This window comes from Scyliorhinus canicula, chromosome 10 (assembly GCF_902713615.1).
Source record: "Scyliorhinus canicula chromosome 10, sScyCan1.1, whole genome shotgun sequence".
Taxonomy (NCBI): domain Eukaryota; kingdom Metazoa; phylum Chordata; class Chondrichthyes; order Carcharhiniformes; family Scyliorhinidae; genus Scyliorhinus; species Scyliorhinus canicula.
The window spans coordinates 16579105-16590769 of NC_052155.1; the positions used below are offsets into that span (position 1 = coordinate 16579105).

The window sequence follows — 11665 nt, forward strand, 5'->3', positions numbered from 1 at the left end:
CTAATCCCGTTGATATTTTCCAAGTGTCATTTTATTGCATCCTTTACAAATAGCATTTTCCCTGCTACCGACATTAGGTCTGTAATTCCCTGTTTTGCCCCTCCCTCATTTTTTAAATAGCGGGGGTGTTTTGCCACCCTCCTGCGATTATTTCAGAATCTACAGGATTTGGGAATATTACAGCCGCGGATCAACTATTTCCATGCCCACCTCCTTTCGTGCCCTGGGATGTAGATTATCAGGGCCTGGGATTTATTGGCTTTCGGTCCCAACTATTTTTCTAGTAGTACCAATTTCACTGGACCCTCAATTTCTTCATATTTCTGGGAGGTTATTTGTGCCTTCTTTTGTGATGTGATGCATGTAGGAATTTCAGATGTATTGTATTATAGGGATTTGGTGCAGTTAAAAGCCTGAGTTAGTGTGTGTGACTGCTGCAGTCATGTTTTGAAAGAAATCTAGGGCAGCACAGTGGCGCAGTGGTAGCACTGCAGTCTCACGGTGCTGAGGTCCCAGGTTCAATCCCGGCTCTGGATCACCGTCCATGTGGAGTTTGCACATTCTCCCCGTGTTTGCGTGGGTTTCGCCCCCACAACCCAAAGATGTGCGAGGTAGGTGGATTGAAAACGCTAAATTGCCCCTTAATTGGAAAAAATGAATTGGATACTCTAAATTTATATATTTTTAAAATGTTTTGAAAGAAATCCTAGTTTGAAAGACAACAAAGGTTTTTGGGAGCCAGGAGTGCAATTAAGCCATCGTAAAAAACATGAGCTAATGCAGTTTTGTTTGGATTAAGGGGGATTCCCTGTGGAGTTACTTAGATTTTAGCTTGGTAAGATGATGTCGTTATTGGGTGGAGCCAAGGAATCAGACATTTTGCATAAAAGTTCAGTTGTGAGTTAGATGAAGCTGTGAACAGAAGTCAATATTTTGCTCTCTGCAGATCAGTTAAAAGATATGACTGCAGACAGAAGAGCAGTATGGTTGGAAAGGTAACCAGCTGAAACAGCTTTTGAAGAAATACAGCCAGAGTTTCTGTATGGTTCTGACAGGATTCAGGTCTTCTTCATTGCAGTGTTCATGTAAGCCTACTTGAGACACTAATAAAGATTGTTGTTTTATTTAAAGCAGTGGCACAAGATCTCCCTTTCTCAACGAGTATCTGTGTACAGCAGGTATTCCCATGTGCTAATTGTATTTAAGTAGTGATGATTGGAAGATGTTTGGAAAATTTGATTATAAATGTATTTAAGGGTTAAAAGCCCGGGATCAGAATGTGATTGTTTAAGGATAATTCTGTCTGCAGGACCTGGGTGCTTTTAGCAGCTAGCAGGTACAATTGATGAAATAATGTGGGCGCAATTCTCCGCACTCACGACGGTGCGGGGAATAGAGGGGTTCGTAAAATTTTACGGCCACGCTAGTCTGACGCCCTCCTGCTATTCTCTCCCCCCCCCCCCACGCCCGACTCCCGATACGAATCGCTGCCGCCGTTTTTTTACGGCCAGCAGCGATTCTCAGCTGGCCGATGGGCCGAGTTCCAAGCCCTTTACGGCTGTTTTTACGAACGGCAAACACACCTGGTCTGGCCGTTCGTAAAAACGGCCGTAAAGTACCAATTTTTAAAACCATGGCACCGATTGGCACGGCAGTACCACGGCCGTGCCAAGGGTGCCATGGGCCCGCGATCGGTGGGCACCGATCGCGGGCAGCGGGTCCGATACCCGCGCACTCTTTGTCCTTCCGCCGCCCCGCTGTATCACTTCGCGGGGCGGCTGAGGGGCATCCCGGCCCGCGCATGCGTGGGTTTCACGCAAATGCGCGATGACGTCATCCGCGCATGCGCGGGTTGGAGTCTTCCAATCCGCGCATGCGCGGCTGACGTCATGTGACGCGTCAGCCGGCGCAAACTCTGGCAAACGGGCTTAACGAAATTCGTTAAGCCCGCGATGCCGGAGTTTACGGCGGCGGCATGCTAGCCCCGACCGGGGACCAGAATCGGTTCCCAGTCGGGGAGGGGGAGGCTGGCGTCAAACCCGCCCGGATTTGACGCCAGCCTTACGATTTCTCCCTCTCTGGGAGAATCGCGCCCGTAGTTTTCCAGTCTGAGCTAATGCCTAGTGGTTTGACTGGGGCGATACCTGGGGAGTTAATGTGCTTTTGCAGCTGGCAGAGATTTTTTTTTAGCTTTGGGAGATTGCTCAGTGGAACTCAGAAAGGCAGAGGGGCAGATAGCTTGGAGATGCTTAGAGAGAGAGAGAGAGAGGAGCTGATTTTTGAGCTGCCTGACTCTGAGTCCACAATTCTTTCCAAGTAGCATACTTAAAAGAAAGAAAGAGTATTCATATTTTAAAGTGGAGCAGTCTTGTCTGAAAACAAGGACGTGACTGAAGCAAACTAATTGAAGCAGCTATTTGAAAATAGCCAGCAAGAGCCTGGAGGGGTTCCAACCAGAGACAAATCTGTTTTATAAAGAAAGTATTACTCCATATCCTGCTAATTTCAAGCTGGTTTATGAGCTGTATGTTTATTTTCTTGTTGTTTAATGGGAAATTGAATAGTTGTGTTGAGGGGTAAATGCATGTTGTTCTTTTCAGGTGTAAAGTTAAAAATGTAATATTGTATTCATAATAAAGTTTTGTTTTAGAAATAAAAAGCCCTATTTTTTCATGCAATTACTCCTGGAGTGAATCATTCTTTCTGCACAGTCTTAAAATAAACAAAATATTGGGATTTTGGTCTAGTGTCCTAGTCAATGTTGGGGTCTGGTCAGGGATCATAATAAAGTGGATTGAGAACTGAGATTTTTTTTGTTGTTGTTTGAGTGGGAGTAAAGATAGCAGTTAAGGGTGTTTTATTCACTGTGTTGAGTGGTATTTTGTAAGGGCTATTTTCTGGTGTGATGTTAAAGATATTTCAATACTTTTTTAGGAATAAACTCTGTTTTAAAATACATATCCCTATTTCTTTGTGAAATCACTCCTGGAGCTAGGTATCCTTTCCACACAGTCTTACAAAAGTAAGGTCAAATATTGTGATTTCTGCCCAGTATCCTAGCCTCTGTTGGGGTCTAGTCTGGGATCATAATAATGAAGACAGAATTAAAGTAGTTGTTCAATTGCTCTGCCATTTCCTTGTTCTCTATAATAATTTTTCCCGTTTTGGAATGTAGGGGGCATTTACCTTCACTAATCTTTTTCTTTTTATATACTTTTACAATCCTCTTTTAAGTTACTTGCAAGTTTATTTTCAGACTCTATTTTTCCCCTCTGAATCTATCTCTTGGCCCTCCTAAATATTTAACTTCTCCCAATACTCAGACATACTACCTTTTCTAGCAACTTTATATGACTCCTTTTTATGGCTTCTAATATAATATCAGATCAGCCATGATCTCATTAAATGGCGAAGCAGACTCGATGGGCCGAGTGGCCTAGTTCTGCTCCTATGTTTTATAGTCTCCTGATTCCAAGTATTCTCTGGGCCTCACTGTGTGCGTGGCTCTTACTGGTAGGAAATACATCCGTGTCGCGTCTTTTCGTCCGACGTCACTTCGTCCAACGACACTTTGTCCACGTCTTTTGGTCCAACGTCTTTTTGTCCGCCCGTCTTTTGGTCCAACGTCACTTCGTCCAATTATCCAATTACAAATTAACTCCGTATAAAACCATTTAATTGATAAAATGCAAGTACAATACAGCAAGTGAATTTAGTTGCTAAAATGCAAGTAATTGATAAAATGCAAGTAAAATGCAAGTTGAAAAATGCAGTTTTAAAATCTAAAAATGCAGTTAAAAAATCTAAAAGTTTACTAATTACTTCAAATTCCCGAAATTACTTAAAATTGATGTAAATTGTAAGCAACATTCCTAAAGAAATCAATTTTTGTTGTAGAATCATATTCAACGGCCAATCTTTTGAGGCGTTCAGTTATTTTCTTATATCGCGTACATGAAGTCGACTGATCTCCCCGAAGAATTTGAGCCTTTTTGCCTATTATGAACCCTTCCTCTTCCTTCAGAGTTTTGATTAACCTCCAGATATTCAAATGAGCTCCACCCGCCGAACGCTTTATGGCAGAATGAAACCCCTCAGCAGCATTATTTGTTCTCGGTAGATCTTGTAGAACACGCTGATTAACATTCCATACAGCTGTCGGGAATGTAGGTGTTTCACTCCTTCGTCTGGCACCACGTCCTCTCACAATGCCTATGTAAGTCAAGTCGAAGTAAACGATGAATTCAGCAGGTATTTCTTCATCGTCTATCAAATAGTGGAGTGGAGTGGTACAAGTTACAAAAAGTCAAGTTACAAAAAGTCTTAGACAAAAAACTTTTAGATTTTTTAACTGCAATTTCAGATTTTTAAACTGCATTTTTCAACTTGCATTTTACTTGCATTTTATCAATTACTTGCATTTTAGCAACTAAATTCACTTGCTGTATTGTACTTGCATTTTATCAATTGAATGGTTTTATACGGAGTTAATTTGTAATTGGATAATTGGACGAAGTGACGTTGGACCAAAAGACGGGCGGACAAAAAGACGTTGGACCAAAAGACGTGGACGAAGTGTCGTTGGACGAAATGACGTCGGACGAAAAGACATAGCACCAATACATCTATATCCTGCCCAGCACTATTACAATGTGTTGAACATGGAATTTTCGACAGAGTCAATATTGGGACTGTTAAATCAGTAGGAGAACCACACCTCCATACTGACAGCATCAGATTGCAGAACTCAAAAATGCAGGGTCAAGTCATATTTCAACAACTTACTGCTTTACATCTCCAAAGCTTCGATTTCTTTGGCAATGATTTGTAATAATAGGTCAAATGTATGGCACAAAATCAATGTTTTTGAAAATTAAGCCATGCCAATTTATAGAAAAGTGGCAGAGAAAATGTATTCCAGTGAAGAATCTTAAAACTTCAAGTATGTCTGAGGGAACAATACTTCAATATCCTTACAGCACATTGCCAAAAGTAAATTCGAGGGATGTGGAGCATTCGTCCACTTTTCATATTTCATGTGATCACAAGTATTAAAATGGCTTAAATCCTCAGATTGGAAAAAAATTATATTTTTTTTTACAAATTTAGAGTACCCAATTCTTTTTTTTCCCAATTAAGGGCCAATTTAGCATGGCCAATCCACCTATACTGCACATCTTTGGGTTGTGGGGGTGAGACAGGAAGAATGTGCAAACTCCACACGAACAGAGACCCGGGACGGGATTTGAACCCAGGTCCCCAGCCGTGAGGCAGCAGTGCTAACCACTGCGCCACCCTGCTGCCAATGGGAAAAAATGAGTTTAAGGTGTTTCCTGTTACAGTTTCTCTTGCAACAGCAATTCAACAGAGCCTTCAGCAAATTTATTTTGATGGTATTAAAGCTTGGGTCTAACTCAAAATAATCTGTTTCTCACAAGTATTTGGCAACTTTCATTTCTGATGTGAAAGTACTACCCCGGTGCAGCCAAGCTGGATCCAGAATAACTCGAACCCCAACCAGCAAGAAGGTCACTTCATGTGTTATACAAGAATCTTGCTGAAACACTTATGCCAAGATTTTGCAATGGCCATGGAGAGACAATTTCCCGTATGATGCACAATCAGTTCACGTGATGTATAATCACATGGCACTTCATATTGATAAAACATTTGAAGTTATCGTCTAGCAACAAATCAAATATGCCTTTTGCCCGGGGAGTCTAGAATTCAGCTTTAAAATCTAAGCAGATAAAATAATTGTTCGTTCAATTAGCTTATCAGGAATAATTCAATTAAGCCTACTTAACAATTAGCTATAGAATTTAAGCTGATTAAATCTTCCTTTAAATCCCTACGGTAGATGCCTATACAAAACCTTATGGAGATATTTCATCTCAGTCAGACTCATTCTTCATAAATTAACTGGAGAATGAAAAAGAAAGTTTTGCATTTGCATAATACTTTTCATGGCCACTAGAGTTCCTAAAGCACTTTACACCCAGTGAAGAACATTTGAAGTGGAGTCACTGTTGTAATATAGGAAACAAAGAAAATATATAGAAAATTTGTATTAGATGGTCCACAGATAAAAATAACTTGCACTCGGGGTGACACGGTGGCGCAGTGTTTAGCACTGCTGCCTCACGGCTCTGAGGACCCGGGTTCGATCCTGGCTCTGGGTCACTGTCCGTGTGGAGTTTGCACATTCTCCCCATGTTTGTGTGGGTTTCACCCTCAGAACCCAAAGATGTGCACGGCAGGTGGATCGACCATGTTAAATTTCCCCTTAATTGGGAAAAAAAAATTGGGTACTTTAAATTTTAAAAAGAAATAACTTGCGTTCATACAGCACCTTCAACATAATTAAAAAGTCCCAATGTGCTTCCTCGGAGTGTTATTGACACCTAGCCTCAGAGGATATCAGGGCAGGTAAGCAGAAGCTTAGTGAAAGAGGTTGGTTTTAAGGAGTGTCTTACAGGAGGAGAGAGAGGTAGAGAGATTTAGGAGAGGAATTTTAAAGCTTAGGGCCTTGGCAGCTAAGCCGCCGTTGATGGATGAGTTATTAAAATTGGAGTTGCTCAAGTGGCTGAATTGGAGAAGCACAGAGATCTTGGACTGCTGTGGGGTGGCTGGACAGGGAGCGGCAGGGCATGGAACGATAACAAAGACACAAATTTTAAACCTAAGGTATTTCTTCACTGTCATAACCCGCACCAGGATCACGAGGAAACCATCATTGATCTCTCTGTGGAGTATGAGCCTCACAGATAGGTAACGGAGGACACCTGGGGCTCGTTACGTACTGGTATAAAAGTTGGCCCAAAGCAAGGCCTAGACAGACGAGTCGTCCCAGCAAGGATTGCACTGGGAGCGAGATGCTGCTTTACGCAGAACTTTGAAAAGAGTTAAAATAAATCAATGTTCAATTTTCACCTTCTTCTTCAAGTTACTAAAACTGACCAAGAACCAATCTGGGTCAGCAAGCGCATGGGTGATGGGTGAACAGCATTTGGTGCGAGTCAGGACTCAGTCAGCAGAGTTTTGGATGAGCTCCAGTTTACAGAGGATAGAATATGGGAAGCCAACCAGGGGTGTGTTGGACTCATTCAATCTAGAGGTAAAAAAGGAACAGAGCTTCAGAAGCAGAAGAACGGAGGTAGAAGCAGGGTCACGTGACTGCAAGTTTATAATTTTGTTTTGAACAAAAATGTACTTTATTCACAGAATAAATTAAAGCACCTCAAAGTTTGCATTACGTAAAGTGAAAAACAGATCTATTCCTTCTACAATGTTATGGCATTGTTTTGTTGCCTTTTTTACCTACTATAAATATGGCAGTCAGTGAGGTTGCCCTCCTTCCTTTGGATATCAATATCCTAATGCTCAGAGTCACCAGGTATCAAATGATACCACCACAAGGTTCAACCGGCTATCGATCAAAGAGCCAAACACCAGTTAGTTAGTTCAAGGGTACTTTATTTACACACACAATTAATCATGCAACATACACACTACTAGTTAAACTACACCTATCGACTATGATAACCTGTACTGAACTTCAGGCACCCGGCTTAGGTCAGAGGAACAGTGGTCATTGTTCAATTCTGGATCTATCGGGAATGTAGAAGTAACTGCTGCTCAGTTAGGCTCATCCGTCTGGTAGCGAGCATTGAACTTGAACTTGCTTCTAGTGGTGCTGCACTTGGAAGTGGACGTTGCTGGCGCACCAGATCCAAGAGAGGCTGAACACATGGTGGACTCTCTTTTTATTCTTGGGGGTTTTCGCACACTTTTGGGCAGTCCTTCAGTTTGGACCCCACTAATTGGGTAACCCCTGATCACTATGTTCGATTCGAACCAATAAAGGGGTGGGTGCCTTGATGGCTGGGCGTGTCGCAAGCGGTCATTGACCCTGTTGTTTACGCTTCCCGAGTACAGGGAGTGGCGCCGAAATGTCTGGGATTGTATCGGTCGCTCAAGTATCAGTCCTTTGTCTGACGGAGATGGGCCATCAAATGCTAATCGGTTGGGGGTTTCAATGCTGTCTGGATTCCTCACTCGCAAATATACATTCAGCTGCTGAGCCTGCCTGAATCTCGCATTGTCCATTTTTCCCGCTATGCGACCTTCCCTGTTCCTGGTTGCAAGTGGCCATTCTAGATGGCTACAGTTTCCACCCCCAGGTACTGGGGTGGGACCGCCGCTAGCAGTGGTCTTTCTCTGGGCCTTTGTCACGCTGCACCAACCTTCGGTGTCTCCCTCAGCACATAGACCTGGACCTTGGAATGTGCCAGTCTGCAACTGTTTTGAACATTAGAAGCTGCTGGTTCAATAGGAGCAGCCGACCTCCTCAGAAGACAAACACGGGGCTGGTTTAGCTCACTGGGCTAAATCGCTGGCTTTTAAAGCAGACCAAGCAGGCCAGCAGCACGGTTCGATTCCTGTACCCGCCTCCCCGGATAGGCGCCGGAATGTGGCGACTAGGGGCTTTTCACAGTAACTTCATTGAAGCCTACTTATGACAATAAGCGATTTTCATTTTCATTTCATTTCAACTGACAGAGTACCCTTCGTCGTCCAGTACTTTCCCAGAGTGGAGAAACTACAACATCTTCTTCGCAGCCTTCAACACATCATCGATGAAGATGAACATCTTGCCAAGGTCATCCCCCACACCCCCACTACTTGCCTTTGTTGCTCGTTCTGGGTGAGTGTGCTTTACACTCAATTTGGCTCTGTTTCGTTCCTTAGCTCTAGAGTCGCTAGGTATCGTTAAGATACCGCCACAAGTTTCAAGTTCAAGTTCAGACCAATAACTCCATACACCAGTTAGTAAGTTCAAACAAGACACGTTTATTATAATACAGTAATCTACTAATCATGCATATAAAACTATAAGACTAGGCTAATCCTACCACTAACAGGCCAATACTTATCTGGAATAAGGGAACTGCCAGATCAGGGAACAACGGCCTCTAGCTTTGTCCTGGATCCGCAGGCTTCCAGTCGGTGTGGACTAAAGGGGTCAGGAGTGTCTACTCTCGTAGCGTGCGTTGTGTGACACTTACTTGGTGGCGGCTGCTGACCAAGCCTCCTCTTCTCAAGGTCTTCTGCTGCAACAGTGGTCAAGGAGAGCGCTGGCTACGAGGAACTGGTCAAGAGGAGTCTGGCTGAGAGAGAGAGCTGGGGTCAGGGTCTCTGTCTTATACCTCTCCTAGGGTCTCGCGCCCACCTGGGCGGACCCTCTATACACTCGCAATCGATTGGGTCTCTTCCCAATCGATTGATTTGAATTTCCCAATAATGGGGCAGTCCCTCGATCACTGGGCGGTTCTTGGGACTTATTGTTTTGGACTTCCCTTGGCGCCGAGAAGTCTGGCCTTCTATTCAATGTATCGATTTGAGTTTACTTGTTTCCATCGTACCTGGGAATTGCCCGGTATCGCCTCATTAGTATGCTAACTTGTTTTCTTTCACAGTGCTGTCTGGTTTCTGCAGCAGTAAGAATACACAAGTGCTTTTGCAAGCTGCTTGCTTTTGCAACATGTCCATTTTCCCTGCATTCCTTGTAATCTTCCATTTTGTGTTGGGCAGTGGCCACCCCAGGTGGCTACACCTTCAAACAACCACGCAATCTCAAACAAACCATTGTTTGCAGCAAACTACCCAGCCTTCAGAACAGAGACCACAACACCACAGAACCCTGCCATGGCAATCTCTGCAAGATGTGCCAGATCATCGACATGGATACCACCATTACACGTGAGAGCACCACCCACAAGGTACGCGGTACATACTCGTGCAACTCGGCTAATTTGTCTACCTCATACGCTGCAGGAAAGGATGCTCCGAAGCGTGGTACATTGGCGAGACCATGCAGACGCTGCAACAACTAATGAACCGACATCGTGCGACAATCACCAGGCAAGAATGTTCCCTTCCAGTCGGGGAACACTTCAGCAGTCAAGGGCATTCAGTCTCTGATCTCCAGGTAAGCGTTCTCAGGACGCGCGACAACGCAGAATCGCTGAGCAGAAACTTATAGCCAAGTTCCGCACACATGAGTGCGGCCTCAACTGGGACCTGAGATTCATGTCGCATTACATTCATCCCCCACCATCTGGCCTGAGCTTGCGAAATCCTACCAACTGTCCTGGTTTGAGACAATTCACACCTCTTTAACCTGGGAGTACCCCTATCTCTGGATCTGTAAAGATTCAATTACCTGCAAATGCTCGCATTCTAAGCATTGTCTGGCATCTTTGAATTTGTCTATATACATGTTTCTGGAACATACCTCTTCACTCACCTGAGGAAGGAGCAGTGCTCCGAAAGCTAGTGTTTGAAACAAACCTGTTGGACTTTAACCTGGTGTTGGAAGACTTCTTACTGGGTTCAACATAACTTCCCTCAAGTACACTTTTCCCTCAAATACACTTAATAAAATTTATAAAAAGTACATTATAAAACGTTCCTATTTAAAAGCCACAGAAAGTGCAATACAATTCAATTTGTCTCCTGAAAGTGATTTCCATTCCGAGTGCCTCAGTACAATTGTAATACTTTTGACACATTCCACAACAGGCACACAGCTCAAGGGAATAAAGTGTTTCAAATTGAATATTACAGAGTGTCCAATAGAAGTCACCTTTTCTTCCTTTATGTCACACTCTTGAGGCGCCTTATCACAATTTCAGTATTCTTGATATTTACAACATATATTTCTGGTCAGCCCAGCCATATAGTTTCTAGCCCCTTGCTGTACAACGGCTGTAAGACAATTTCAGACAGTGACCTTTCTCCATTATGCCTTTGTTTAGCACAGCTTCCCTGCTTTTGACCTTGCTGGACAAACATTTTCCCCTGCTTGGTTAGACTACCTGTGATCCACTTCCATTTTCCACATTCAACTAATTATTTATTTAAATTTAAACATGGAACTAATTACGAGTTCAAAGAGGTGAAGTGGTAGCTTCTCAGAGGGGTACCACTAATAAACCACCTTTAAACAGCAGTATTGCAAGGACGTGAGCCCAGCATTGTCAGCTCCAGTAAACACGTGGAGCCAGTCAGTAGGAGAGGCATGTGCTCCCGGCGCGGAGCATGCTGGGTGTTGTAGTACCGTAGGGCAGGGCGCCAGGTCCCACCGCGGCTGACGTACAACAATTCCCAGAATTCCCCACCATCCAACCTGACGCCTGCGCGGTGGCAAGGCACTAGCCTTCAGCGGGGACGGTTCGGTGCTGGGGGTGGGGGGGGAAAAAGGAATAAAAAGTCCCGTCACTCCACCGTCCGCTTCCCCCCACCGTCCGCTTCCCCCCAGCAAACTGAGGTGGGTTCGATAACCGACACGCGGGACGGAAGGTTAGTGTCCTCTCAGGACTGGGGAGGAACCCAGGCCCGAGCGAGGCGGCGGCGGCGGCATCAGGGCCGAGAGGAGAGGAGGGGAGTGGAAATGGAAATGGAGGGGAGGGGGGGGGAAAATGGAGGGGAGGGGAGGGGGGGGGGGGAAATGGAGGGGAGGGGAGGGGGGGGGGGAAATGGAGGGGAGGGGGGGGGAAATGGAGGGGAGGGGGGGGGAAATGGAGGGGAGGGGGGGGGAAATGGAGGGGAGGGGGGGAATGGATGGGGAGGGGGGGAATGGAGGGGAGGGAGGGGGGGAAAA

At 44.6% G+C, this 11665-nt stretch overlaps 1 protein-coding gene across 2 annotated transcripts in view; it reads left to right on the forward strand.

Annotated features, from left to right (window-relative positions):
- Nucleotides 1-11190: 11190 nt before the first annotated feature.
- fam210aa (family with sequence similarity 210 member Aa) overlaps nucleotides 11191-11665 on the forward strand; it is a 41272-nt gene continuing 40797 nt past the window's right edge. Inside the window, exon 1 of one of the 2 annotated variants that reach the window (XM_038808635.1) lies at nucleotides 11191-11332. The gene's annotated coding sequence lies outside the window, so the exon portion shown is untranslated. Of the gene's footprint in view, nucleotides 11365-11665 lie in introns of both variants that reach the window. The other variant, XM_038808634.1, reaches the window with a different exon arrangement.